General features: G+C 40.7%; 1 pseudogene; it reads right to left on the bottom strand.

The window, feature by feature from the left end:
- Nucleotides 1–20,700: 20,700 nt before the first annotated feature.
- On the bottom strand, nucleotides 20,701–26,909 carry LOC149832272 (serine carboxypeptidase-like 50 pseudogene; annotated as a pseudogene).
- Nucleotides 26,910–27,352: the final 443 nt, after the last annotated feature.

Raw genomic sequence — 27,352 nt, 5'->3', positions numbered from 1 at the left:
ATGTGCAGCCCAAAATTTGAATCCCAGCAGATAGAATGCCAAGCTTCTGGAACTGCTGACATGGACCGTCATTGCGGGCTTTCCAGGAGGCATGCCAGACAGACCCATCTCGTATCGATACATGTTCGAGGCACTGAACGCTCGATGGCCGGTCATGCCAGGGAGGACCTTGGCCGCGCTCAAAGATGGACTTTTTTTTTTTTTTTTATCTTCGTTCAATCGGAGGAGCACTTCCAAATAATTACACGCAGGGGGCTTGGAGGGTGGCAGGGAAGACCCTGGTTGCGAATCGTTGGAGGCCAGGTGCTTCGATAAAACTTGAAGTCCATTCCACTGTGGTGATCTGGTTCCAACTACCAGATTTTCCCATTGAATACTGGTTTGAGGACATTTTCTTCGGCATCGCTGCAACTCTGGATCGTTTGTATCTGGAACCCGATGTCGATTAAGATGGACGTTATGTTCAAATCCCAAAAGATAATGGGGTTTATGGGTTTAACGAGGCTTGGAAACAGGCATTAATGTGGTTCCACCTCGAATCACATCCCAAGGAAGCCCCGTGGATTCTGTCAGGGGGACTGTAACACCACCAGAAGCATAACTGAACGTGTGGGATCCCGATACAGTGAGCAATTTAACCAGATGGTTGAAGCATGCGGTCTTACAGAACTCCACAACCCTTCCTAATATTGCAGGGAGGATGATTCCTAAGCTAGTTTCGGATCACAACGACCTCTCGATTTCTGCAGCTCCTAAATCATATTTCAAGTTGTTAGGCTGGACTTTCACTCCATCTACAAAAGGCAACATCGAAAGAAATCGACTGGCCTCCATCATCACCGAAGATGAACTCTTCAGGGTCAAGTAGCTATAAAACTAGAGACAGTCGATTATTTCTCCCAACTTTTGATAGGAATTTTTTCACGCTTGATGGAAGAAGAGACCCTGAAGTCACGGAGGGGGAGAATGGTAGACTAAATGAGGAGATCAAGAGCACAATTTTTGAGCTCAAAGGCTTTAGCGCTCCAGGCACAGATGGTTCCCAGGATGTTTTTTTCCAAAAATATTATTCAAAGACAGCATCCTCACGGCGCATGAGATGGCAGATTCGATGTTTAATAGTAAAAAGAAAAGCGTCATTTTCGAAACAGACTTAGCCACCACAAAGTTGATTTGGACACCCTTAATTTTTTTGGTTTTGGTAAAAGCTTGGGTTCTCAAAATAATGGCATGCGTCATAACTTCGGCCTTGGCAGAGTTATTGTGAATAATGTAGAAGCGCGAGCAAACTCTTTTGGGGAAGCAGAGACATAAGAGAAGGTGATCCCATATACCCCCCTACTTGTTCTTATTAATAATGGAACTGGACTTGGCGGTTTTGAAATGGCAATTGAAACCTTTCAAGATATGAGACAACAACACCCTCTTTTTTGTTAGAGATAATTTCCAACTTTTTGGATATTATGGGAAATTTTGAAAATTCCACAGGAATGCAAAGTCAGCAAAGGAAAATGCCATATTTATCTCTTTCAATATATATGGAAGAGATTATAGCTCGAAGAAGTTACCCAGCAATGTACTTGGGTCTTCCATTGTTCTGTGGAAGACTTAAAAAACACAATGTGCCAACAACAAATTCAGATCTAAAATTGAAGCGTGGTCAGGCAACAAGATATCGATGGCGGACAGAGTGAGTCGTACTTATTGGCTTGGGGGCCTTGGCTCTTCCCAGCTCAATCATTTGGGAAATGGAGAAGATGATGTGTAGATTCCTTTGGAAAGGTAGACGTGCACACTTGCTATATAGGGTGGGACAAAATATGTGAACCCCTCGATCAAGGGGGTATTAACTTACGTCGGCTCATGCTGTTTCCCTCCAAAGGAAGGATGGCTGCAGGTTGCTACCACCATGGCATTTGTGACTTTATTTTTGCTGCAAGCAGATATTACATAAAATGAATGGTGTGGATGGCCTACCATTTTGAACCGTCTGAATCCTTCTTCCAATATTGTTTTGGAGTCCCGAAGAATGTACTCTAAGAGATTTCTTGAAGCTAGGCCTACTGCCAGTCAGATTCCACCACAGGTACAACACATTTTGTATAGTTTTTTGTAGGTTTTGTATCAAAAATTCTCAATTCAATTCAATTCAAATCAAATCATATACCTAGATTTTTAGCTAAGCTTACTAAGGAGGGGATCCATAATCATGAAAGGATCACCCCCAAGATTGGTCTCCTGATGGGGGGTATTGTATAGTCAAATTGTAACTATTTTACAATTTTTTGAATGAATCTGGTAGAGGTCGGTCTAACCCCAGCTTGACTTAAAAAAAAAAAAAAGTATTGGCAATGATGATGGTGGTGGGGTTGCTCCAATTAGGGGTGTCAACTGGTGGGGTTTACCCGGCCGGACCCCGACCCGAACCAAACCCTATAGGGTCCGGGTATGGTGATAAATAATAAGACCCGATTAAAACTCGAGTCCAGACCCGAAGGTCCAATTAATACATGGTCCCGCGTATAGTTTATGAAATTTTATACCAGACCTGAACCCAACCGGAGTTCCGATTAAAACCTACAAATTTTTAATGTAAAAATGATAAAAAAATATGGTTTTACCGGGTATGGTCCGGGTCTGGTTCATGTAGTTCTTATTGGGTCCGGGTCTGGTTTTCTTATAGAGGACCCAATTCGATTCGGGTCTGGACCCAATATCATACCCAAAAACCAGGTCCGAGTCTGGTACCACCTGAGTCCAAACCAAACCCGACCCGTTGACACCCCTAGGTGTGTCCATACACACATGAATCCAAGATTTCTAAATGTTTACTTCTAAAATGTATAAACTATAAAGGTTTTTATTCGATCAACCTGGGTCTGGTTCTTACCATCTGAATATGGACCTGGAACTGGTAATAACATATTTGGATCTTGCCCAGACAATCTGAATGCTGATCAGATCCAACATAGTTGCAGTACTGTTCAGATCAAGTTTGGTAAAAACTTTTCTGATGACAGCCCAAATGGCTTGGTAGTGGAAGTCACTGCCTCATCCCTTCACCTTCCAAATTCAAGAGATTCCTCATGTACGTACAAAGACCTGGATTTGTTTCTTGAGGGCTTGTTTGATGGTCTGTCCAAGATTGGACCGAATGAAAGAATAAGACATAATATACATTCTGTCTGTTTTGTAACAACCGTACTCCGTCCAATGTTTTTTTTCAACCATGCATGAAAGTTGTGTTCTTTATGTCGGTTGTTTGATTTATGTTGTGCAGACATCTTGAACACGCATGGATAATAGGTCAAATAACTTTGTTTTGGATTGTAAGACCTAGTCAGTCCCACCATTATACATGTTTTAACATGTATATTTTGAAATTTAGTTTGGGATATGAATCTCAAATTTAATTCAAATAAAATATAAAACTTATATAAAACAAATATGCAGTTCATATTTTCAATTTCCAAATGTTATAATTGATATCATATTGGATCCAATAATGAATGTATCTTTAAAAATCATGATCTGCCTCAAATATAGATCTCAAGAGAAAAAAATTGCAGCCTAGGACAGAGGAGTGAAGCTCGGAGAGGATGCTAAAGGGAGGCTCGCCCGATGAATGCTTGCAGGAGAAAGGCTTGCTGGAGAGAGAGAGACTCGTTGAAGGGACGCTCACCGAGAGGCTGAGAGAGAGTGTGTATGTGTGAAGGGAGGAAGAATAAGAGTTACGGCAGCGAGAAAAAGAGGGGGTCTTGGCTCAAAATAAATTTTTTTATTTCAACCATTCCCCGTCATGTTCTAAGCCCGTCATGTAATAAGCGTAACGGTGTGCGTGTGTGTGTGGAATGGTAAAAAACCATTCCAGATACGCGCGTCTGTCACATTTAACCCTTGTTAGCGAGAGCGTATCTGTGGTTGCGCCGTCCCAAATTACACCCCGGACAAGCCATCAAACAATCCCTGAGCACCCAAACGAGATCCAGGCCTATAACATTGTCAACCATAGTGAAAAAAATTTAAAATAACTGAACAGTTACTGAATTTCGTGAGCGAAAATAAAAAATTTTCTAATTTTCTGAAAATTATAATCTAAACAAACAGATTAAAAAGTAGAAAAATGCAATTAAAATAAAAAATAAAAAATATGTAAAAAAACAAATTTTCCATATTTTCTCATAAAAAGTAAATATCACAATAAAAATTGCAGTATTCTCTTTAAACCGAAATATCTTGATATTTTCAGAATATCACGATGTTTTATACATTTAAAACAGGTGAAAAAATATCATGATATTTTTCACAACAGGATAATTTCAAAAATATCACGGAATTTGTCTCTATGGTACTATAAGCCCTTTCATATCACAAACTAAATATCGAATTTTTTTGGCCTAATTACTGCACAAAATCCATATGATTAAACGACGAAAATGCCCTTGATCTGAATGAGCCCAAAAGGGGCTAACAGATGCACTAACCGTTCGACGAAATGCCTAAGAGAAGCAGGGTATCATGGATGACCATATCGGGGCTATGCTCCACAACAACAACAACAACTACGCCTTCATCCCAAAACAATTGGGGTCGGCGATATGAACCAAAAAAGAAAATCATTCTGGGTCTTCCACATGAATCCTTCTCCTTCAATCATTTCTATCCAATGCCATGTCCTCGGTGACGTTCAAAGCATTCATATCCTTTCCTATCACCTCCATCCATGTCTTCCTAGGCCTACCCCGACCTCTTTTAACTAATATATTTTTCCATTTCTCCATCCTTCTAACTGGAGCATCATTAGGCCTTCGCCGAATATGTCCAAACCACCGTAAACGATTCTCTCTCATCTTATTTTCAATGGGTGCAATGCCTACCTTCTTACGTATCTCTTCGTTCCGAATCTTATCTTTTATTGTATTTCCACACATCCATCTCAGCATACGCATCTCAGCTACACTCATTTTTTGAATATGATGTCTCTTGGCAGCCCAACATTCTGTACCATATAGTAAAGCGGGCCTAATAGTCGTCCTATAAAACTTTCTCTTCAACCGCAATGGCATTCTACGATCGCACAACACTCCAGTTGCACTTTTCCATTTCATCCACCCAACCTTTATCCTATGATTTACATCTCTATCAATTTTTCCATACTTTTGAATGATAGATCCCAAATATTTGAAACAATCATCCACCGGTATTTCTTGCTCACCAAGCTTCACTACACTCCCATCACTACTTCGTTGCTTACTAAACCGACATTCCATGTATTCTGTCTTACTCTTACTCAACTTAAAACCTCTTGCTTCCAATGTCTGTCTCAAGAATTCTAACTTAGCATTAACCCCAACTCTAGACTCATCAATCAAAACAATATCATCAACAAACAACATACACCACAACACATTTTCTTGAATTGATCTCGTAAGCTCATCCATCACTATAGCAAATAGGAAAAGGCTTAAAGCAGATCCTTGATGTAACCCAACCGTTATAGGAAAATTGGTTGTCACCCCTCCACAAGTGCGGACATTGGTTACCACTCCTTCATACATATCCTTAATTATACTAATGTACTTGAGAGAAACACCTTTCTTCATCATTGTCCACCAGAGAACGTCCATAGGTACTCTATCGTATGCCTTCTCTAAATCAATAAAAACCATATGCAAATCTTTGTTCCTCTCTCTATTTTTCTCAATAAGTTGTCTAAGAAGATGTTTTATAGGGTGCGCAAGAGAGATTTCGTCGCCTGGGATGTGATGATTGGTGCTCATGTTTGAAGCCAGAATCTAAGAGCATCACGGCTATTGTTCGATGAAATGCCTGAAAGAGGTATCCAGTGTTGAATACGCTCATTTGAGGGTATATACGAAATGAATATACCGACAGATCCGTATTCAATTGATTGGAATTCCAATTTCACGGGGGTACGTTCAAAATGACCTGATCGAATTGGCCTGGTGCTGGTTGTGTTTGGGTGGACGGGTATGGTATCTGAGTATGTCCAGAATTGCAATCTTATGGGTGCTGAAAGTGTGTTCGGCAAAATGACTAAGAGAAATGAAGTTTCATGGAAAACAATGATTGCAGGTTATAGCTTCCTTAGGTAATGCATAGTCTAAAGTTGGCTCTTGGGGCACGATGATCAGTGGTCATGCTCAGACTGGGGATATAGAACTTGCTTTGCAACTTTTTCATAGATAAAATGCCTCAGTGGGGCTCTATCTCATGGGCTGCAATTATCACTAGGTATGCCCAACATGGTCATGGAGAAGGGGCTTTGCAGCTGCTTACTGAAAATGAGAGAAAGTGGAGATTGCAGCAATAGACCAAAATTTACATGTCGTCTCAGCACATGTGCTGATCTTGCAGCTATTATCGAGTGTGAAGAAGAGCAGTTGGAGGGGAATATTATCAGACTGATCCTGTTGGTTCACTTGGCATAGTGAAATTTGTCGAGTTGGCTTAAGCTAGCATGCTGTAAGCTTGGCATAAGTGATGAAATAAACACAAGTTGGTATATTGTGTATATTTCCTTCTCATACAGAAATTTATGATCTGGATCAGTGACTAATCCAAACTCATGAATGCACATTTTTAAAGTTGTTATCAACTTCTGCAAGATGCAGCCTATATCTTCTTCTAACCTTCACACACACACACACACAGAGAGAGAGAGAGAGAGAGAGAGAGAGAGAGAGAGAGAGAGAGAGAGAGAGAGAGAGACCCAAGAAAAGGTTAATTGGGAGTTCCTAACAAACACACATAAGATTTGTAACAATCTACTGATTGCATGCCTATTAACAACATGTTAATACTGAAAGTCAGCCCACATTTGGCGTTATCTTTTCCTTCCTTGTTCGGCGTCGTCCGTTATTGCTGTTTCTATGATAGTTATCTCTATAGAGAAAAGTCTATCTTCAACTACTTGTTTCCTTGATTAGTGTGGCTGAAGATGCCTATATATATTTCTGTATATTGTAAAGGGTCGCAGTAGAGAATAAATTGTGAGGGAGTGTCACCTTCTTCGTGGATGTAGGCTGAATAAGCTGAACCACGTTAATTCCGTTTGTGAGTGTGTCTTTCTTGAATAATGTGTAAATCGTCTCATCGTGCCTTCTGCAAATCGTGACAACCCCAGCAATCGCACCAAGTATATTGTGATCCTTTATTGCTTGTAAATCGTGACACGGATCATAACATGGTATCATAGCAAAGTAGCTGAATCAATCTCCCGATCATCTATCCTTTGCAGAAAGATGGAGCGAACATGATCGACCAGTCTATCAATTTCGCTGCTAAAGCCTCTGCCAATCATAAGGTCGGTTGCCATGATCAAAGTCATTTGCTTAAAATTACAAATTCGTTATTCTCAGAGACTGACTACCTGAGTTGGGCAAAAACCATTAAGTTGGTTCTTAGTGGTAGATCCAAACTAGGATACATCACTGGAAAAACTCTGAAGCCAAACATCTCAGATCCCACATATGAAAAATGAGAATCTGACAATGATAGTGTTATGAGATGGATTTTAAATTCTATGGAACCAGCCATTGCAAGAAGTTTCTTGTTTATGAACACCGCAAAGGAGATTTGAGATGTGGTCCAAGAGATTTATGGCAAACAATTTAATCTCGTCAGAGTTTATGAACTCCATCTCAAAATCGCCAAGTTAACTCATGATCACAAGTCGTTCAACGAGTATATAAGTACCCTTAGAGGAATGTGGGATGAATTGTTGCAATATCGTCCTCCAACCGGTGACATACTAGAGAGTAAAAGGAGGTTTGAAGAAGATAAAGTGTTTAAGATTCTTGCTGGCCTCGGCCCGGATTATGAAACTATGCGAAGTCAGATCTTGATGATGACTCTGATGCCCTCGTACAACGTTGTATGTGCCATGATACAACGTGAAGAAACTCAGAGGAAAGTGATGAATTCGAGTGCAAAAAACAAAGAGGAACAACCTAAAAAAATGGCATTTCAATTAGGATATAAGAAAAAGGCATCTTATACCGAGTTCGTCAACAGCTCCAGCCACATCAAACAAGATCGATTCAAAGCCGGATCAAAACTCAAATGTACCTACTGTAAGAAAGTGGGTCATTCCAAAGAACGGTGTTGGGATCTGGTGGAATGTCCCAACCATGATGGCAAGCCTAAACCGGAAGCTGCAAACTTTGTTACCAAAGATGAACTTGCCTTATTCTTTCAGCTAATGTCAAAAACCAATTTAGCATCCACAACTCCCATCAAAGATAAAACCGATGCTCAACAAGGTAACTCTCATGTGTTTCTGTCTCATATTTCAAATAACGAATGGATTGTTGACTCAGGAGCCTCAGATCACATGACGAACCATGACACTGGTATATATAGCCAGTTTTTCAAAATGGGTTTACACAACGGATGAATCTATCATGATGGTCACCGGCATGAAAAACATGAATCTCATTTATCAAGATCAGAAGTCAGAAGTTCTCATTGTACCTAAGCTCACTGCTAATCTCATGTCAGTAAGTAAGATCACCAAAACTTATGACTGTTTGGTTGTTTTTTCTTCAAAGGGTGTAAAGTTTCAGGACAGGAGAATGAAGAAGATGATTGGTAGAGGCATAAAATACGACAAATTATATGTCTTCAGCCAACCGTTGTAGGCCATGCTCAGTTGCGCCAAACCTAATAATGTCTATAGTCTTTGGCATTCTCGTCTTGGACATGCATTGGCCAAAGTCATCAAGATGTTGTTGCCTGAAGTAAGGGATGACAACTTGGCTTGTGATGCATGCGAATTTGCTAAGTCCTCTAGACTTCCTTTTCAAAAATCGTCCACCAGAAGTAACGATTTGTTTAAATTAGTTCATTCTGATGTGTGGGGTCCAGTCCCTATAGACTCTGTTTTTGGGTTTAAGTATTATGATACTTTTATTGAAGATAAATCCCAAACTACATGGGTGTATTTTTTAAAACAAAAGAAGGAAGTTGCCTTAGTTTTTAAATCCTTTTATAATCTTGTGCTCACACAATATGAACACAAGATCAAAATCCTGAGATCTGATAATGGAGGTGAATACCTGAATGAAGTCCTTGATGATATTTTGAAACAACATGGTATAATTCCTCAAAACACGTGTGTAGGGACTCCCCAACAAAATGGAGTCGCTGAAAAGAAGAATCAACACCTTCTCAATATTGCCCGGTCTCTCATGTTTCATATGAAAATCCCTCAGTTATATTGGGTTGATGTCGTTGCCATGGCTTGTTACATCATAAATCGTATTCCAAGTTTGAGTTTGGAAAACAATATTCCAATGGAAAAGTTAAGGGGCCATAAAGTGTCTATTCAATATTTGAAAGTTTTTGGATGCAAGGTGTTTATACACATTCAAACCAACTTTCAAAATAAGCTTGAAAAAGAGCCATCAAGTGCATTTTCATTGGATATTCGTCCTCAAAAAAGGGATTCAAATGCTTTGATCCTGTTAGAAAAAAACTCTATGTATCTCGAGATGTGATTTTTTTTTATAAAATGAACCCTACTTCTAGAGGGAGATTCAGGTCAAGCCTATTCCAAGTCCAAGTCCTTTTTTACCTATTTCTGAAGATCCAAAATTGGTTGTTCAAAATAATACTCCTACCCCTGAAGCAAGTCCTTCTGCTACCGACACTGAGACAAACCCTTATGGTGTTGGTTCTGAGTCTGGTATCAACCCTAATCAGGCTACGGTTATGCCCAACCTTGGTCAAGAAAGTGGACATATTAGGAAATCATCTCGATCCACTCGACCACCAGTCCACCCGAGAGACTACTACTTATACTGTGCTAATGAATCCTCTAAGTGTCTTTCCATAGAACAATAGTTTGATTTTTCAAAATTAACAAAGTCCTACTGTACCTATCTGGCCAAGATCTATACTCATCATGAACCAACACACTTCAACAAGGCTCTCCAAGATGTTCAATGGAAGGCGACAATAGACAATGAGTTAAAGGCTTTGCAAAAAAATAACACTTGGACTCTTGTTAAGCTACCACACGGGAAGAAAATGGTAGGATGTCGGTGGATATACAAAATCACGTACAACAGTGATGGCTCTATAGAAAGATACAAAGCAAGTGTAATGCCCCAAAATTTCAAACTTGCGAACCTTTCAGAAAATAGGCAAGAGACTAGAAAAAACCTCTTTTCTTTCAGAGTTTGTTTATGAAATCAACGGAAGACTATTTTTTTGTTAAATTCAGAAAGGCAAGCTAATAACTTTTGGGCACGTTAGTTAAAAGAACCAAAACTCACAATCCATGTTACTTGCAAAACACTTGGAAAAACCACTTTCATTTAAAGAAGTTCCCAAATAGTACAAAATTCGGATATCCAAAGGCAAATCTGTGACAAAACCCAAAAACGTCCAAGATGCGAGCTAAGAGCAGCAAAAAGAAGTCTTGAAGCTATCTTGCAATCACGCCATCGTTCGTGGTGTACCTAATCATCATTTGTACCCATAGAGTGGGTTAGTTTAATGAAAAACTAGTAGGTGCACAAGAGAGACTACAGGAAACTGAATTAAGAGCATTTAATTCAGCATGCTAAGTAGTTTAAAGTAGATATGCAGTTAAACAGGTAGGCAATTCAAAACAAGTAAGCAGTTCAAAGCTCGATTGAACAAAACATATGTGTGATTAAACTTTTGTCTTTGCAAGAGTTTATACAGAGCCATAAAAAGGCTTTAGCAGAAGACTATAAAAAATGTTATCTTCTACTTGATTCGACACGGATAAAGAGACACAAAGAGACATTGTTCTAACTTGTTTTCATTCCTTGAACGGGGTCTCTGTATTTAATCATTATCAGGACATCGTTTATCGCTCTCACTACTTTTAACAAAGTCTTTGTTCTGAACAACCTTAATTTATTCCCATCTCTCAAGGCCTTACGCAGCCAACTGTCACTTGTTATGACTCACTTAAGGCGTCATACTTTCTCAGAAAAGCCTACCCTTTCATAGAAGGTCCAAAACATGATCATGATCTAAAATCAATAAAGATCTGATTCTCACATTTGAGTCCTGCATGAAATCATGCTAAAACAGAAAGCCAAATCTTTATATTCATAATTGACTATTTCAATAAATCTCAGAAGATCATCACAACACACCATAACTTTTTATGGTAATAAAAAATCACAAGTTCCACGTCAGATCGCTTGGTCTGGGAAATGTACAACCTCACAAGGAATTACCGCCCTAGATGGTATACCTGGTTTTGGAAAATACACTTTCTCACAGGAGTTCACTGTCTTTGCGTCTGCCTGCGCTTGAACAATGTATATCCTCATAGAGAATCTTTTGGGAACCCGATTCTCAACAAATGCCATATCCAATAAAAATTATTGTCATACACTCATCAACACAAATGATCGCTCTCAGGGTCGATATCCACTATTATAATTAACAAGATCAACGCTGAATCACCTGGTATGAGAAATGTATAACATCACAAGGAATTATCACCCTAGATGGTATACCTGGTCTTGGAAAATACACTTCCTTACAGGAGTTCACCGTCTTTGCGGCTACCCGCTCTTGGACAATGTACATCCTCACAGAGATTCTACCGCTCTAGCCGGGTCACTTGATCTTGATCATACACACCCTCACAAATAATCCGTTGGAGATTAGGTCCTCAACAGATACCATACTCAGTGATACATGCATCAATACAATTGACTGCTCTGAACCATTGACCGCTCTTGGGGTCAGTAGCCACCAATATGGGCACAAACATGTATACCAACAATATGCATCGTATCACTTCACATGGTAAAACAAATCACATAGGATTCAAGTTATATGTGCAAATATTCAGATCATTGCATCATCATATGCATTCACAATTCTTATCTCAAAGCACATCGCATTCGACCTTTCTAGCGTGTAACTCACGCACATATCTTCAAGACATTTTAATCAAATATTCATGATACTTATCAATCATGTTATACAAGTATGATATATTCACACAAACAATCATAATGCAATCTTCTGCAATACAACTATGTAGGTGTGACATGTCATTTACCTGCATAAGCATCACAATCATAAGAATCTTGGAGATACCAAAGATTTACGTAATTTCATTAATAAGCTTTTACTTGACAAAAAATACGTATCCAAAACACACAAAAGTCTTATGACCCATCAACCAGTGTGAACAAACTTTATGTTTCGATATTATTGACCTGTGGGTACGCCCAGACAAATCGTAGAAACAACTGAGACTAGTTCGGACGTTTGTTATTTTATGTATTTTTAATGACCCAAATAGCTAGTTGAGTTAGCTCCTAAGGGGACAACTTTAGTCGAGAGAGGATTCCCCAAAGGCAGGTACTTGGCAACGGATGCATCCAACTTCTGTAGAAGTCCATGGGATCTACCACCTAGGATAATGTCTGGTAGTCCATTTTCCTAACTCCAATGACTAGAGAGGCCGGATCTTTGCCCGTGGGGTGGTTGTTAACAACCTGTCCATTAGAGTGTGTACCGCTTTATCCTCTCCCTTGACAGACTACAAGAAGCAAATGAGTGCGTCAGGGGTAAATTAACTGATGACTCATTTTATATGCTTTGGTCTTTTGACCAAATGAGCATCTTACTTATGAAGGCGATCTCATTTTTATGTGTTTACAACATTGTGCATTTAGCATTATTCGAGGTCACACGACTGTCTCATCTGATTATCATAGTACTAACGTGTAGTGTACGACTACAAGTACTCTAGGACAAAAGGGGTATAGTTCCTCAATAGGAGACTCACCAGAAGTGTTTCACAAAGATGTAATGTTTTTCAAACTTTACTTTTGACATTCTTTATCTTTTGAAACAACTAACAACTTATACTAACATTTGGCATGCGATTTCTAGAATCTCATCCTATATCGTGATATCTACATGCCTCGCATGACTCGATACCGACCTCGATACACGAGATACGAGTTTCTCAACAGAACCCCCGCTAAGAAGTTTGCTCAAGCGCCAATTCGAGGTTACCCAAGATATGTCGAATAGATAAACAGAACCAGCCAATCACATCCTTCCAAATACTTTGATTTAGGTAGTCTTTGATGCTTTTGCGCAACTCCCTAAATTCTCAAGTCTACCTTGCAGGACTGCTCACTCGAAAAACCAGGATCCCTACTAGGGATCTCTCTCCTTAGACGGGGATGTATCGTTAAGCTCCTGACTAAACTCTTGTCACAAAAGGGAGAGTGGTAAATGCCTCTTGCATCCTCTACGAGGATGCCTTTATAGTACATGCAATTAGCAAAAACTTGAGCATCATCTGCAATGGCAAGGCAATAACAAAACGATTGCAAAATCAAGAGTCTAGGCGCAAAGCGCGATGACAAAAGAAAGACATGACAAAAAGTAAAGGACAAGGATCACAAAACTGCGTCTTTGAGTTAAATGTGTACTCGTATATATATATATATATATATATATATATATATATATATATATATATATATATATATATATATAATTATCCTTTTTAGTTAATTGAACTCAATTCAATTGTCCAAGTCCTCCGTGTAATCTTCCCCTACCTTGGAGAGTTGCGAGCTTGTTGGCGTCTGCCGGTATAAGCGATTAATGAGTCAGGTCACGGGGCGTGAGCGAGATCCGTCGTATGAGCTACAAAAGCAAGACGTCAACATGCTATCTCAATAAAAATGGTAGAGACGAGAGGGGCGTTGCCGCTGTCCTGATGTGAAAGAAGTTGAGGCAGAGGCATCGTGCCCCTACGAACTTGCTGAACGCGAAAGAAGCAGGGGCAGGGTCTGCGAGCTCCTGCTGACCTGTTGTCAGCAAACAACAAGGAGGTAGGGGGCTGCACCTCTGCTTGTTGACGGTTCAGGCAGAGGCAGGGGTTCCAAAAAATTGAACAGAGGCAGGAGTTGTGCCCCTGCCTTCCAAAAATGAAAGTAGGTAGGGGTTGTGCCCATGCCTGACAAGGTAGAAGAGAGGCAGGGGTAAAGCCCCTGCCTAACCAAAAACAAGAAAGACAAGGGGCTTCACTCCTGCCTGCCGAAGGAGCAAGGAGGCAGGGGCGAGGCCCCTGCCTATCGATCAAAAAGGGGGAGAGAAAGAGACGAGAGAGTGAGAGGGGAAAGGGGGTTTCTATTTGAATCCCCTCTCCTGCCTCGCTGTCTTTAGAAGGCGCGAGGGAGGCGGTGCCTCCGTTGGGTCGGGGTCGGGTCCAAGTTCGGATCCGGATCTGACTCGAATCCAAGTTTTTTTTTTTCAGGTTTTACATCCTACCCTCTTTAAAATAATTTCGTCCACAAAATTTCTATTGCATTTATTGATCAAAATACAAGTTAGATTACTTAGAGAATCTATCATGAAACCTCGTTGTTCTGACCATTCATCAGCAGAGTCTTCATTCGAGTTTCTTACCATCCCTGAAGTAAACAAGGGATAATAAAGATCAAAATTTTCAAGAAGCTCGAGATAGAAGCCAAAAACATCCATACTATTCAGGCATAACATGAGTAGTTTACAAAAACCCAGCAATGTTGATATATAAGCAGAACGTGTCAAGCCATTTAACTTAACAATGCAAAATACAACTACAAAGCAAGAGAAGTTGTATACGTAGAGCGCGATGCAGATGCTCAATGGTCAAGAATCCTTGTTTTCCTTAGCTCTGATATCAATCTGTAACACCCCAAAATTTCAAACTTACGAACCTTTCAGAAAACAGGCAAGAGACTAGAAAAAATCTTTTTCCTTTTAGAGTTTGTTTATGAAATAAGCAAAAGACTATTCTTTTGTTAAATTCAGAAAGGCAAGTTGACAACTTTGGGCACGTTAGCTAAAAGAACCAAAATTCACAATCTATGTTACTTGCAAAACACTTGAAAAAGCCACTTTCATTTAAAGAAGTTCCCAAATAGTACAAAATTCGGATATCCAAAGGCAAATCTGTGACAAAACCCAAAAACGTCCAAGACGCGAGCTAAGAGCAGGAAAAAAAGTCTTGAAGCTATCTTGCAATTGCATCATCATTCGTGGTGTACCTAATCATCATTTATACACATAGAGTGGGTTAGTTTCACGAAAAACTAGTAGGTGCACAAGAGAGACTACAAGAAACTGAATTAAGAGCATTTAATTCAGCATGCTAAGTAGTTTAAAGCAGATATGCAGTTAAACAGGTAGGCAATTCAAAACAAGTAAGCAGTTCAAAGCTCGATTGAACAAAACATATGTGTGATTAAACTTTTGTCTTCGCAAGAGTTTATACAGAGCCATAAAAAGGTTTTAGCAAAAGACTATAAGAAATGTTATCTTCTACTTGATTCAACACGGATAAAGAGACACAAAGAGACATTGTTCTAACTTGTTTTTGTTCCTTGAACAGGGTCTCTGTATTTAATCATTATCAGGTCATCGTTTGTCGCTCTCACTACTTTTAACAAAGTCTTTGTTCTTCCTATCTCTCAAGGCCTTACGCAGCCAACTGTGACCTGTTTTGACTCACTTAAGGCGTCATACTTTCTCAAAAAAGCCTACCCTTTCATAGAAGGTTCAAAACATGATCATGATCTAAAATCAATAAATATCTTATTCTCACATTTGAGTCCTGCATGAAATCATGCTAAAACAAAAAGCCAAATCTTTAGATTCATAACTGGCTATTTCAATCAATCTCAGAAGATCATCATAGCTCACCATAATTTTTTATAGTAATAAAAAATTACAAGTTTCACGTCAGATCGCTTGGTCTGGGAAATGTACGACCTCACAAGGAATTACCGCCCTAGATGGTATACCTGGTCTTGGACAATACACTTTCTCACAAGAGTTTATCGTTTTTGCGGCTATCCGCTCTTGGACAATGTATATCCTCACAATGAATCATTTGAAAACCTGATCCTCAACAAATGTCATATCCAATAAAAATTATTGTGATACACGCATTAACACAAATGATAACTCTCAGAGTCAATAGCCACTATTATAATTAACAAGATCAATGTCGGATCACCTAGTCTGGAAAATGTACAACCTCACAATGAATTACCGCCCTAGATGATATACCTGGTCTTGGACAATACACTTCCTCATAGGAGTTCATCGTCTTTGTGGCTACCCGCTCTTGGACGATGTACATCCTTACAGAGATTCTACTGTTCTAGCCGGGTCACCTGATCTTGATCATACACACCCTCACAGATAATCCTTTAGAGATTAAGTCCTCAACAGATACCATAGTCAGTGATACATGCATCAATATAATCGACTACTTTGAACAATTGACCACTCTTTGGGTCAATAGCCACCAATATGGGCACAAACATGTATATCAACAATATGCATCGTATCACTTCACATGGTAAAACAAATCATATAGGATTCAAGTTATATGTGCAAATATTCAAATCATTGCATCATCATATGCATTCACAATTCTTATCTCAAAGTACATCGCATTCGACCTTTCTAGCGTGTAACTCACTCACATATCTTCAAGACATTTTAATAAAATATTCATGATACTTATCAATCATGTTATACAGGTATGATATATTCACACAAACAATCATAATGCAATCTTCTGCAATACAACTATGTAGGTGTGATGTGTCATTTACTTGCATAAGCATCATAATCATAAGAATCTCGGAGACACCAAAGTCATACGTAATTTCATCGATAAGCTTTTACTTCACAAAAAATACATATCTAAAACACACAAAAGTTTTATGACCCATCAACCAGTATGAATAGACTTTATGTTTCGATATTGCTGACCTGCGGGTACGTGCAGATAAATCATAAAAATAACTGAGACTTGTTCGGGTTTTTGTTATTCTATGTATTTTCAATAACCCAAATAGCTAGTTGAGTCTGCTCCTAGGAGGACAACTTTAGCCGAGAGAGGATTTTCCAAAGGCAAGTACTTGGCAACAGATGCATCCAACTTCTGCAGAAGTCCATGGGATCTACCACCTAGGATAATGTATGGTAGTCTCTTCCCCTAACTTCAATGAGTAGGGAGGCTGGATCTTTGCCCGTGGGGTGGTTGTTAACAACCTGTCTATTGGAGTGTGTACCGCTCTGTCCTCTCCCTTGACAGACTACAAGAAGCAAATGAGTGTGTCAGGGGTAAATTAACTGACGACTCATTCTATATACTCTGGTCTTTTGACCAAATGAGCATCTTACCTGTGAAGGTGAACCCATTTTTATGTGTTTACAACATTGTGCATTAGGCACAGTTCGAGGTCGCACGACTGTCTCATCCGATCATTGTAGTACTAGCGTGTAGTGCACAACTACAAGTACTTTAGAATGAAAGGGGTATAATTTCTCAATAGGAGCCTCAACAGAAGTGTTTCATAAAGATGTAATGTTTCTCAAGCTTTAATTTTGACATTCTTTATCTTTTGAAACAACCAACAACCTGTACCAATATTTGGCATGCAATTTCTAGAATCTCATCTGCTATCATGATATCTACATGCCTTGCATGACTCGATACCAACCTCGATAGACATGATACAGGTTTCTCAATAGAACCTCCGCTAAGAAGTTTGCTCAAGCCCCAATTTGGAGTTACCTGAGATATGTCAAATAGACGAACAAAACCAGCCAATCACATCCTTCCAAATACTTCAATTTGGACAGTCTTTGATGCTTTTGCGCAGCTCCCTAAATTTTCAAGTCTACCTTGCAGAACTGCTCACTCGAAAAGCCATAATCTCTCTTCTTATATGAGGATGTATCATTAAGCTCCTGACTCAACTCTTGTCGCAAGAGGGAGAGTGGTAAATGCCTCTTGCATCCTCCACAAGGATGCCTTTATAGCACATGCAATGTGCAAAAACCTGAGTATGATCTGCAATGGCAAGGCAGTAACAAAGCATTTGCCAAAGCAAGAGCCTGGGCGCAAAGCGCGATGACAAAAGAAAGGCATGACAAAAAGTAAAGGACAAGGATCATGAAACTGCGTCCTTGAGTTAAATGCATACTCGTATAAATATATATATGCACATATATTTATTTAATTATCATTTTTAGTTAATTGAACTCAATTCAATTATCCAAGTCCTCTGTGCAATCTTCCCCTACCTTAGGGAGTTGCGAGCTTGTTGGTGTCTGCGGGTATAAGCGATTAACGGGTCAGGTCGCGGGGTGCGAGCCAGATCCGTCGTACGAGCTGCAAAAGCAAGTTGTCAACATGTTATCTCAATCAGAAAGGTAGAGACAACAGGGACGTTGCCGCTGTCTTGACGTGAAAGAAACAGAGGCAGGGGCATCATGCCCCTACAAACTTGCTGAACGTGAAAAAAGCAGGGGCAGAGGCCGTGAGCCCTTGTTGACCTGCTGTCAGCAAACAACGGGGAGGCAGAGGGCTGCACCTCTGCCTGTCAACGGTTCAGGCAAAAGCAGGGGTTGCGCCTTTGCCTTCCAAAAAATCGAATAGAGGTAGGAGCTGCACTCCTGTCTTCTGAAAATGAGAGTAGGCAGGGGTTGTGCCCCTGCCTGACAAGGTGGAAGAGAGGCAGGGGTAAAGCCCCTACCTGACAAAAAACAAGGGAGACAGAGGGCTTCACCTTTGCCTACTGAAGGAGCAAGGAGGCAGGGGCGAGGCCCCTGCCCATCGATCAAAAAGGGGGAGAGAGAGAGAGAGAGAGACAAGAGAGCAAGAGGGGAAAGGAAGTTTCTATTTGAAACCCCTCCCCTGCCTCCATTGGGTTCGGGTCGGGTCTGAGTCCGTATCCAGATCCGACTTGAATCCAAGTTTTTTTTTAGAGGGGGGGGGGGGGGTTACAGCAAGGCTGGTTGCTAAAGGGTATACTCAAAAAGAGGGAATTGATTTCAGAGAAACCTTTGCTCCAGTGGCCAAGATAAGTTCTATTCGTATTCTCCTGTTAAGTGCTATCAATAAACAATGGGACATCTATCAATTAGATGTAAAAAATGCCTTCCTTCGTAGCAAACTAGAAGAAGAGTTGTACATGGATCCTCCTTCTGGGAACAACTGTGATATCGAAAAAGTATGCAAATTAAACAAGTCTATTTATGGTCTCAAGCAGTCTCCTCGAGCATGGTTTGCGAAACTCAGTGAGGTTCTCTTCAATATCGGCTTTCAGCGCAATACTTCAGATTATACTATGTTTGTTCACTTGTCTACTCAAGGCACTGTGATACTTCTGGTTTACGTTGATGATATAATCCTGACAGGGGATAATAGAACTATGATACAAAAAACCAAAGAAATCTTACATGCCCGATTTGAGATCAAGGATCTTGGCAAACTAAGGTATTTTCTTGGCATCGAAGTAGAATCCTAAAAAAAGGGAATATTTATGTGCCAGATCAAGTACACTCTAAACCTTCTTAAAGATACGAGAATAATTGGAGCAAAGGCTGCCGAAATACCACTTTCTACCAACCACAAATTTAAGAAAAATGATGAAGATCTGATTAACAATACTGAAAGTTTCCAATGTCTTGGGGGAAAATTGATATATCTCACTATTTTCCGTCCAGACATTTCCTATGCGGTGAGTGTGATTAGTCAATTCATGCATGAACCTCGATCTGTTCATGTTAAGCTGCCCACAGAATCCTAAGATACCTCAAGGGGACCCCTGGTAAAGGAATTCTTATGAAGAAGAGTGAAAATCTTGATTTTTTCGGATTCACCGATGCCGACTGGGCCGGAGACCCTAATAACAAAAGACCCACCACGGGTTTCTGTTCATTTGTTGGAGGAAATCTAGTTACCTGGAAGAGCAAGAAACAATCCGTTGTTGCTAGGTCTAGCGTAGAAGCGGAATACCATGCAATGGCAACATGCACATGTGAACTTGTTTGGATTAAAGCTCTCATCAAAGATATGGGTATAAGCTTAACCAAACAGATGGAACTCAAGTGTGACAACATTGCTGCTATGCATATTGGAGCAAACCCAGTGTTTCATGAGAGAACTAAACACATCGAGGTTGACTGCCATTTTGTGCAGAAAAAATTCAAGCCAAAGAAGTTGTCACTTCTTACGTTGGGAGCAAGGAACAATTGGTAGATATTTTTACAAAATCTCTAAATCGTGAAATGCATCTCAAACTTAGTCACAAGTTGGGCTTGACTGACATCTGCGCACCAACTTGAGGGGGAGAATGTTAATACGAAAAGTCGGCCCACATTTGGTGTTATCTTTCCCTTCCTTGTTTGGCATCGTCCATTATTGCTATTTCTGTGATAGTTATCTCTATACAGAGAAAGTCTATCTCCAGCCACTTGTTTCCTTGATTAGTGTGGCTGGAGATGCCTATATATATTTTTGTATATTATAAAGGGTCGCAGCAGAGAATAAATTGTGAGGGAGTGTCACCTTCTTCGTGGATGTAGGTTGAATAAGCCGAACCACGTTAATTCCGTTTGTGAGTGTGTCTTTCTTGAATAAGGTGTAAATTGTCTCATCGTGCCTTCTGCAAATCATGACAACCGCAACAACCGCACCAAGTATATCGTGACCCTTTGTTGCTTGTAAATCATGACACGAATCATAACACAACAATCAACTGACTCACATAGATTAGCATTAAAACCACTAGGCAGAAAAGCTTTGAAGAAATCAATCAGAGCCATGTCACTGCATCAAGATCTCTTTGGACATTACATTTAGACGGGTTTCCTAAATTTTGCAACCTCATCTTCATCATTACCAAAGTAGCCTTCCTCCAATATCCATTCCTCAATCATGGATTGAGAATGCAATCCTTGATCAACAGGGACCAAGTGCCCTCACCACTAACAACAACATGACTCAAATTTCCCCACCTTTGAACGTACTCACTGAATTCTCCCTTCACCTTCCACACCTTCCTCTCTGACATTAGAAACCACTTCAATCCTTCCTAGTTCATCTTCTCAATCCAAGCCTCCGTCGAGAGGACACCATCTCTCAGGTCAAAAAGCCCTTGATATAACAAAATTCTGTTCTTCATCATCAATGCCTCTACCATTAACCTTACACTTTTCATCACATCCTCATGCAATGCACAGAGGCTACCAAGCCACTGTATCGCTCAAAGACGACATCTCTGTTGACACCAAGTGCCTTTTTCACAGCTTCATTTTCTAGGAAAAAGGCTACCAACTTTGTCTTATAAGGCCTAGTCCTCAAGTCATACAGTGTAGCTAACCCGCTAACATTATGAAGATAGTCTAGCACTGGGATTCTCATATCGGTTGCTTCCCACCACTTTTTAAGTTTGATCAGTTCCACTGCAGAAATTTGAAATTTCTCTATCTGGGACTTTTGCTTACCATTGATCAGGCCGGAGAAATATGTGTTGGACATAACGGATCTGGGTCCAACCCATTTGGGTGACCCAATTTGACACCATTAGTGGACCACATAATGGGGAGATAGTGGGTGGAAGTTATGTATGTAACTGCCTCTTTTCCCATTATATAAAGGGGTTGGCTGCTATGAAGATGATAAGAGATTCATGGCAATAGCCTACCCAAATTCCACATCCGTGTTTACGTGGTATAGGGTCGTGCTCAACGTCGACCTAAGACTTGGGCTTATCGTGGGCGTCGACCAGATGAGGAGAACGCCGAACACCCGCACACACACTCTGTGGCATCAGAAGATATACTTGCAGGTACAATTTCTGTGTATAATGATTCAGATAATGCCAACATTGGGTTATGGGCCCACGACCATGCATATCGCTATACAAGGGTGCATGCGGGCCTGCTGGCGTTTGCAGCAACTGTCGCTGTGGGGCAAAGTAAGTCGCAGGTTGATAGTGCCCGTCGCTGAGGGGCGACTGTAACAGATTAAGCCTGTCATCGTGGGGCGGCGTGGCTCATCTATATTCAGTAATACGGTAGCCTCAACTTTGATAATTGTCGCCATGGGGAGACAGTGTTTCCTGGCAGGCTGTTGTCATGGAGCAACAACCTTCACCAATGCCAGAACCATCCTAAGGTGATCGCCTGTCACCATGGGGCGACATTGGTCACCGGACGATGGAGACAGTCATCGTGGGGCCACTGCCTTTCCTGATAGCCATATGCCAGTGGCAGTTGCATTAAAAAAAATAGATCAGGGGCTTTACCTGTGGTCGTTGGGCTGCAGATGGATGCTTGCGCTGGGGTCGTCACAGAACATTGTTAGAGGAAGGATGTTTTTGTCGTCGGTGTCCATCCGATGACGTATGGCATCTGGTGTTTGAAAACCCCCTTTCTCTGCTCCTTCAGTCATGGGGATCTGCCATCGCTGGGGAAACAGGTTGATCATCATGGGGTGATATGCTGGAAGGAGCGATCGTTAGTCATCGGCGTCATTGGGGTGTCGCCGGGGGCATTAGGGCTCCTTTGAGCATTGGCCACCATTGTCATTAGGATTTGCATAGGGTCGGATGATCTTACCTGCACCGTTGGGTCGCAGGATGGTCTGTCGGCATCGGGGTTGCCGTGGGATGTCACCGTCCGGTGACATGCGACATTCAAAATCCCCCTTTTCTCAGTATCTGTGGCCGTCGAGCTACAAGGGTTTTTTTTGCTGGAAAGAGGGGTGTATGCAGCTGTAAGCCGCTGTCCTCGCTGGAATCGTTGGATCTGTCGGGGGTTGTCGCCTCGTTGGTTGCATCACCGACGACGTCCCCTGTCTCCAAATGTGCCAATTAGGGATTCCAAAACCCTTTACCTTTCGTCGGCAAGGTTAGGAAAAAGGGATGATGGCCATTGGGTTCTCGTCGGGATGCATCGTCGGAGAAACGATGAAGGTGACCATCGCCAATCACCTTTTGACTGATCATGGGTGCCTGCTTGGTGGCCAACATCTTTCTCCTATCGTCGGACGCCAAAAGAAAAGGGCATTTGATTTTTCTTTTTTTTTATGTCATCATTGTCGGGCATCTTGGTGGAGGTTGATGTCGTCGGTGAGCCACTGATGCTGGTGACTGTGTGCGGCGATAGTAACCCTCAAGCAACGTGGGTCACCTGGACGGGCGACGTGGGTCGCCTGGATGGGCAACGTGCTGATCGGTTTCTGAGAAACCGAAAGCATTCGGTTTCTCAGAAACTGAATGTGTTCATTTCATTTAAGGGGGTGACCCGGGTATTCCGACTCAGTGGAGACTCGATTTAACCCATTTTGGGTGGATCGGGTTTGCCAAGATCCACCTTGGATGCAGTCCATGATTTTGTCCCAGGACCGGACCCGAACCCATAAAGCATCCAGGTATCGGTCTGATTCTATGGACTGGGACCCATTAAGTATAGTATCGGGTCTGGGTCAGAACCAACATTTTGGATCGAGCTTAGGATCCGATCTCCTAGTGGCACCCAAATCCATTTGGGGTCCGGGTCGGTGATCAGATTTGACCCAATTGGATCGGAATCGGGCCCATTTGGTTTCGGGTATGGTCCGATTCGGTTGAACTGGGTCAAGCTCCAAAACGTTTTGGACCGGGTTTGTGATCCAGACCCATCAAGTATTTGCGTCTGGGTCTAATTCAAAAAACCTAGATTCAGTTTTGGATCAGGTTATGGTTCGGACCCATAAGGTATTCGGGTCTGGATCTCATACGGACAGCTCAGATTCGATGCAGTTGGATCAAAATCAGACCCATTTGGTTTCGGGTCTGGTCTAATCCAGTTGAATCGGGTCAAGATCCAAAACATTTTGGACCAGGGTATGATATGGATCCAATCCAGTTGATTTAGATCCTTTTTTGATCAGGTTATTGTCCAGACCCATTTGGTTCTGGGTCTAGTCTGATCCGGCTTAAACCAGGTTAGACCCGGATCCAGATTATACCGGGTCAGACCCAGATCTAATATGAATCAGATTAGGATCCTGGCACTATTTGAAACTCAACCGGATTTGTGACTGATTCAGTCCTTTTTGAGACTGGTTCAAAGTCATTTTTGACTGGTTCCTTCTAGTTTTTTTATCAGTTTAGAGAAGCTAAGACCTCGTTTTCATAAATATGCAAAGATACATGAATTTTGACATACAATTATAGGGTTTATGAACTTTTGTTCATATTTGGTACTGGTTCATAAGGTTCAAAACTGATTCGGACCCTTGGATGACCGGTTCAGGGCCGTTTCAGACCGGTCTAGGATATTTTTAGACCGGTTCGGGGTCGTATAAGACCGGTTCCTGCTTGAGGACTTTAGGTTTTACCCATGTGAGCTTGTTTTTATTATTTTTCATGTTTTATAAAGTGTTTATTGTATAGAAAGCATGACTTATGCATATTAATTTATGTGTTCCATGTTGGTTAAGTCATGCATGATGGTTTTAAGCATTAAGCATGAATTATGACTAAATTTATAATATTTTATTATCAAAAGTAGTTTATGCATATAAGTTGAAGCATGAACTGGTATTTTGACGATATAAAGTATATTTTGTCATGAATATATAAGCATTAATATGTGTGCATGGGCATGCTCTATAATACGAATATATTTTTGGTAAAAGATCTTGATTGACTGATTTATGTTATCACCAAAGTGATCTGAGTTGTATTGATTAAAGATTCTTTGAACCATATTAAGATTCGTTATTATGATTGTATATGAGTTTATGAAACATCGATTCTACCCAAAGGTAGGCCATTGTGTTCCAAATTCACACAGGGTGTTATAGTAGATGTATATTTCAACCCATGAAGCATGTTCGTACCCAAAGGTATATTGCTGAATTGCCTCTGGTTACATGATCTACTAGTTTCACCAACTTAAGTCAATTCCTTGAGAATTGAAGAGACATAGCAACTATCAGTATTGTCGTTTCCACCAAAATGGAAAGATAATGGCTCAACTATGCTTGTCTCAGAAAAGGTGAATAATAAGGAGTCTCATATTTACTTTTTCAATATAAATCTCGTATTGAGCTATTTATCTTTCACTCATACAGAGAATAGAATAATCATTTAGAAGGTTGTCTATAAAAAGTAGGAGCGCTTAAAAGGATATCCATGAGAACTGAGAGTATTCAAATAATCTTAACCTGTTGTTTTAGCAATTATGAGTGGCTCAGAATATTCGAGGTGACATCTCCCACTGTAGGACAGTGAAGAAATTTTTGAAATCTACTGGGACAAAAATTATTGTTTTTATACGAGGTTTTATCTTAGGTCATTTGGATAAGAAGCTTCATTATGGATCTTGGGATTGTGAATTCTATTAAGAGACCACTAAAGATCTTTTGTGATAATGAAGCAGCCATGTTTTTTTCAAATAACAACAAGAGCTCAATCTCATGTTGACACATAGAGTTAAAATACTTTGTTGTTAAAGAAAGGACTGAGAATTATCTGGTATGTATTGATACAATTGGGATGAAGAAAATGACTCTGGATCCCTTTACTAAAGGGTTAGTACCGAGATTGTATTCCCAACATGTAAAGGGGATGGGTCTTTTTTATTCCTTCTTATGTATGACAATACATTATGTGATCACATTTGATTCTCTATGTCTTTGTAAATTATTGATTTTGCATAAAGGATCTCTCATATGAGTTAGAGAGAATAGCAGAATAATAATATTAAAGGACCAATAGAAGAATAGATAAGAGATCAACCTATTCATAAAGGTAATTTCAACATGCTTAAGCACTGAAGGTGAATTATAGTGTAGTACATGAGAATATGATATTTCATAAAAGAGTGTTTGTCTCTATGACTCATATGATTCATCCTTGTGATAAAGGGTAGCATGCAAACCCACATGAAAAATTAAATCGAGATACCGGTATAAACCTCGATTTAGTGTACTTTTGGTGTCAATGAGTCAAGTGGGAGAATGTTGAACATAACGAATCTGGGTCCAACCCATTTGGGTGACCCGATTTGACACCATTAGTGGGTCACATTAGTGGACCACATAATGGGGAGATAGTGGGTGGAAGTTACGTACCTAACTGCCTCTTTCCCCATTATATAAGGGGGTTGACTGCTACGAAGATGATGAGAGATTCATGACAATAGCCAACTCAAATTCCACATTCGGGTTTACGTGGTATAGGGTCTTGCTCACCGTCGACCTAAGGCCTGAGCTCATTGTGAGGGTCGACCGGATGAGGAGAACGCCGAACACCCACACACACACTCTGTGGCGTCAACCGATACACTTGCATGTATGCTTTCTGTGTATGTTGATTTAGGTAACGCCAACAATATGCTGATGCAGCATGTCACCACCCGGCTTTCGGGATCGGTCAACCCGTTCTCGATCGCGACACCCTGGAGATTTATCTAGAGAGATGGCTTGATCATCTGATTCTTGTTCAAGACATAGTACCTGAATGTCGGGACATATTTCCCTGCATAGCTCTCGCCGGTGATGTACAAGGGATGAGATCGGAAAGTCGGGTTCATCGAGAGGAAGTACTGGAGAGCAATGTAGAGATGTGGGCGACGGATTTCTGGTTTGTTGGTATCTCAGATTGGTTCGCGGCGATGCTGAATCCTGCTCCGATCGGATTGTCAAGGAACAGAAGGCCGAAGAGGCGTTTCCAAGCTTCGGGATTCTGTCGGAGGTCCGGATTGTCGGTGGACAACTTCCACGGGCCGAGCTCGAAGAAGTTTCCGATCATGGAGGAGCATCCAGACCCACCTTGGAGCCAGATGAGATGTGGAGTTTGGGAGATAGACACAGAGGGGGGCTGGGTGGCTTCATAGAAAGTGAAGAAGATGGCTGATCCGGTGGTTTTGCTGACAGGTAGGTAGCCAGACTTTGTGGGCAGTGCTTCTTTAGGGAGTACAGAAGTAGCAGTGGCTAGAGAAGTGGCCTGAAACTCAAGTAGTATCAATATGGGGAGGCGCTGGAGAAGTTTGAGGCCCATGGCCATTGCCATTACTACAGTGAAGTCGTTGGATGGTCATCTGAGGATAAGCATTCAAGGTGGGGGGAGAAAAATTCATGTGGTCCATAAAGGAAATTTGCCAAGCTCAGTAAAGCGGACAACTGCATAGGCAGTGACAATGTAAAGGAATGGCCAACGAATTGATGACATTCTTTGTTTTGTTTTGTTTTTTTTGGGAAATTTTCATGAATGCACCTAAAGTTTTGGCATTAATGAAAAACGCACTTAAGTTTTGGATTTTTTAAAATGGAACCTAAATAATATCGTGGTTAATTAAAAAGGCTCAGAGTTTACTACAGTCATACTTGCAGAATTTTCATTTTACCCTCAACATCGTTTTAACTGATTTGCATATGCATTTCTGCCCATATAGGTACGAAAATCTCATATTCGTTGCTACTTGCAAGTGGTTATTGGAATTTCACCTTTCATTG

This window comes from Nuphar pumila, chromosome 7 (assembly GCF_984573655.1).
Source record: "Nuphar pumila chromosome 7, dmNupPumi1.hap1.1, whole genome shotgun sequence".
NCBI classification, from domain to species: domain Eukaryota; kingdom Viridiplantae; phylum Streptophyta; class Magnoliopsida; order Nymphaeales; family Nymphaeaceae; genus Nuphar; species Nuphar pumila.
This window is presented reverse-complemented; position numbering and strand designations above follow the sequence as displayed.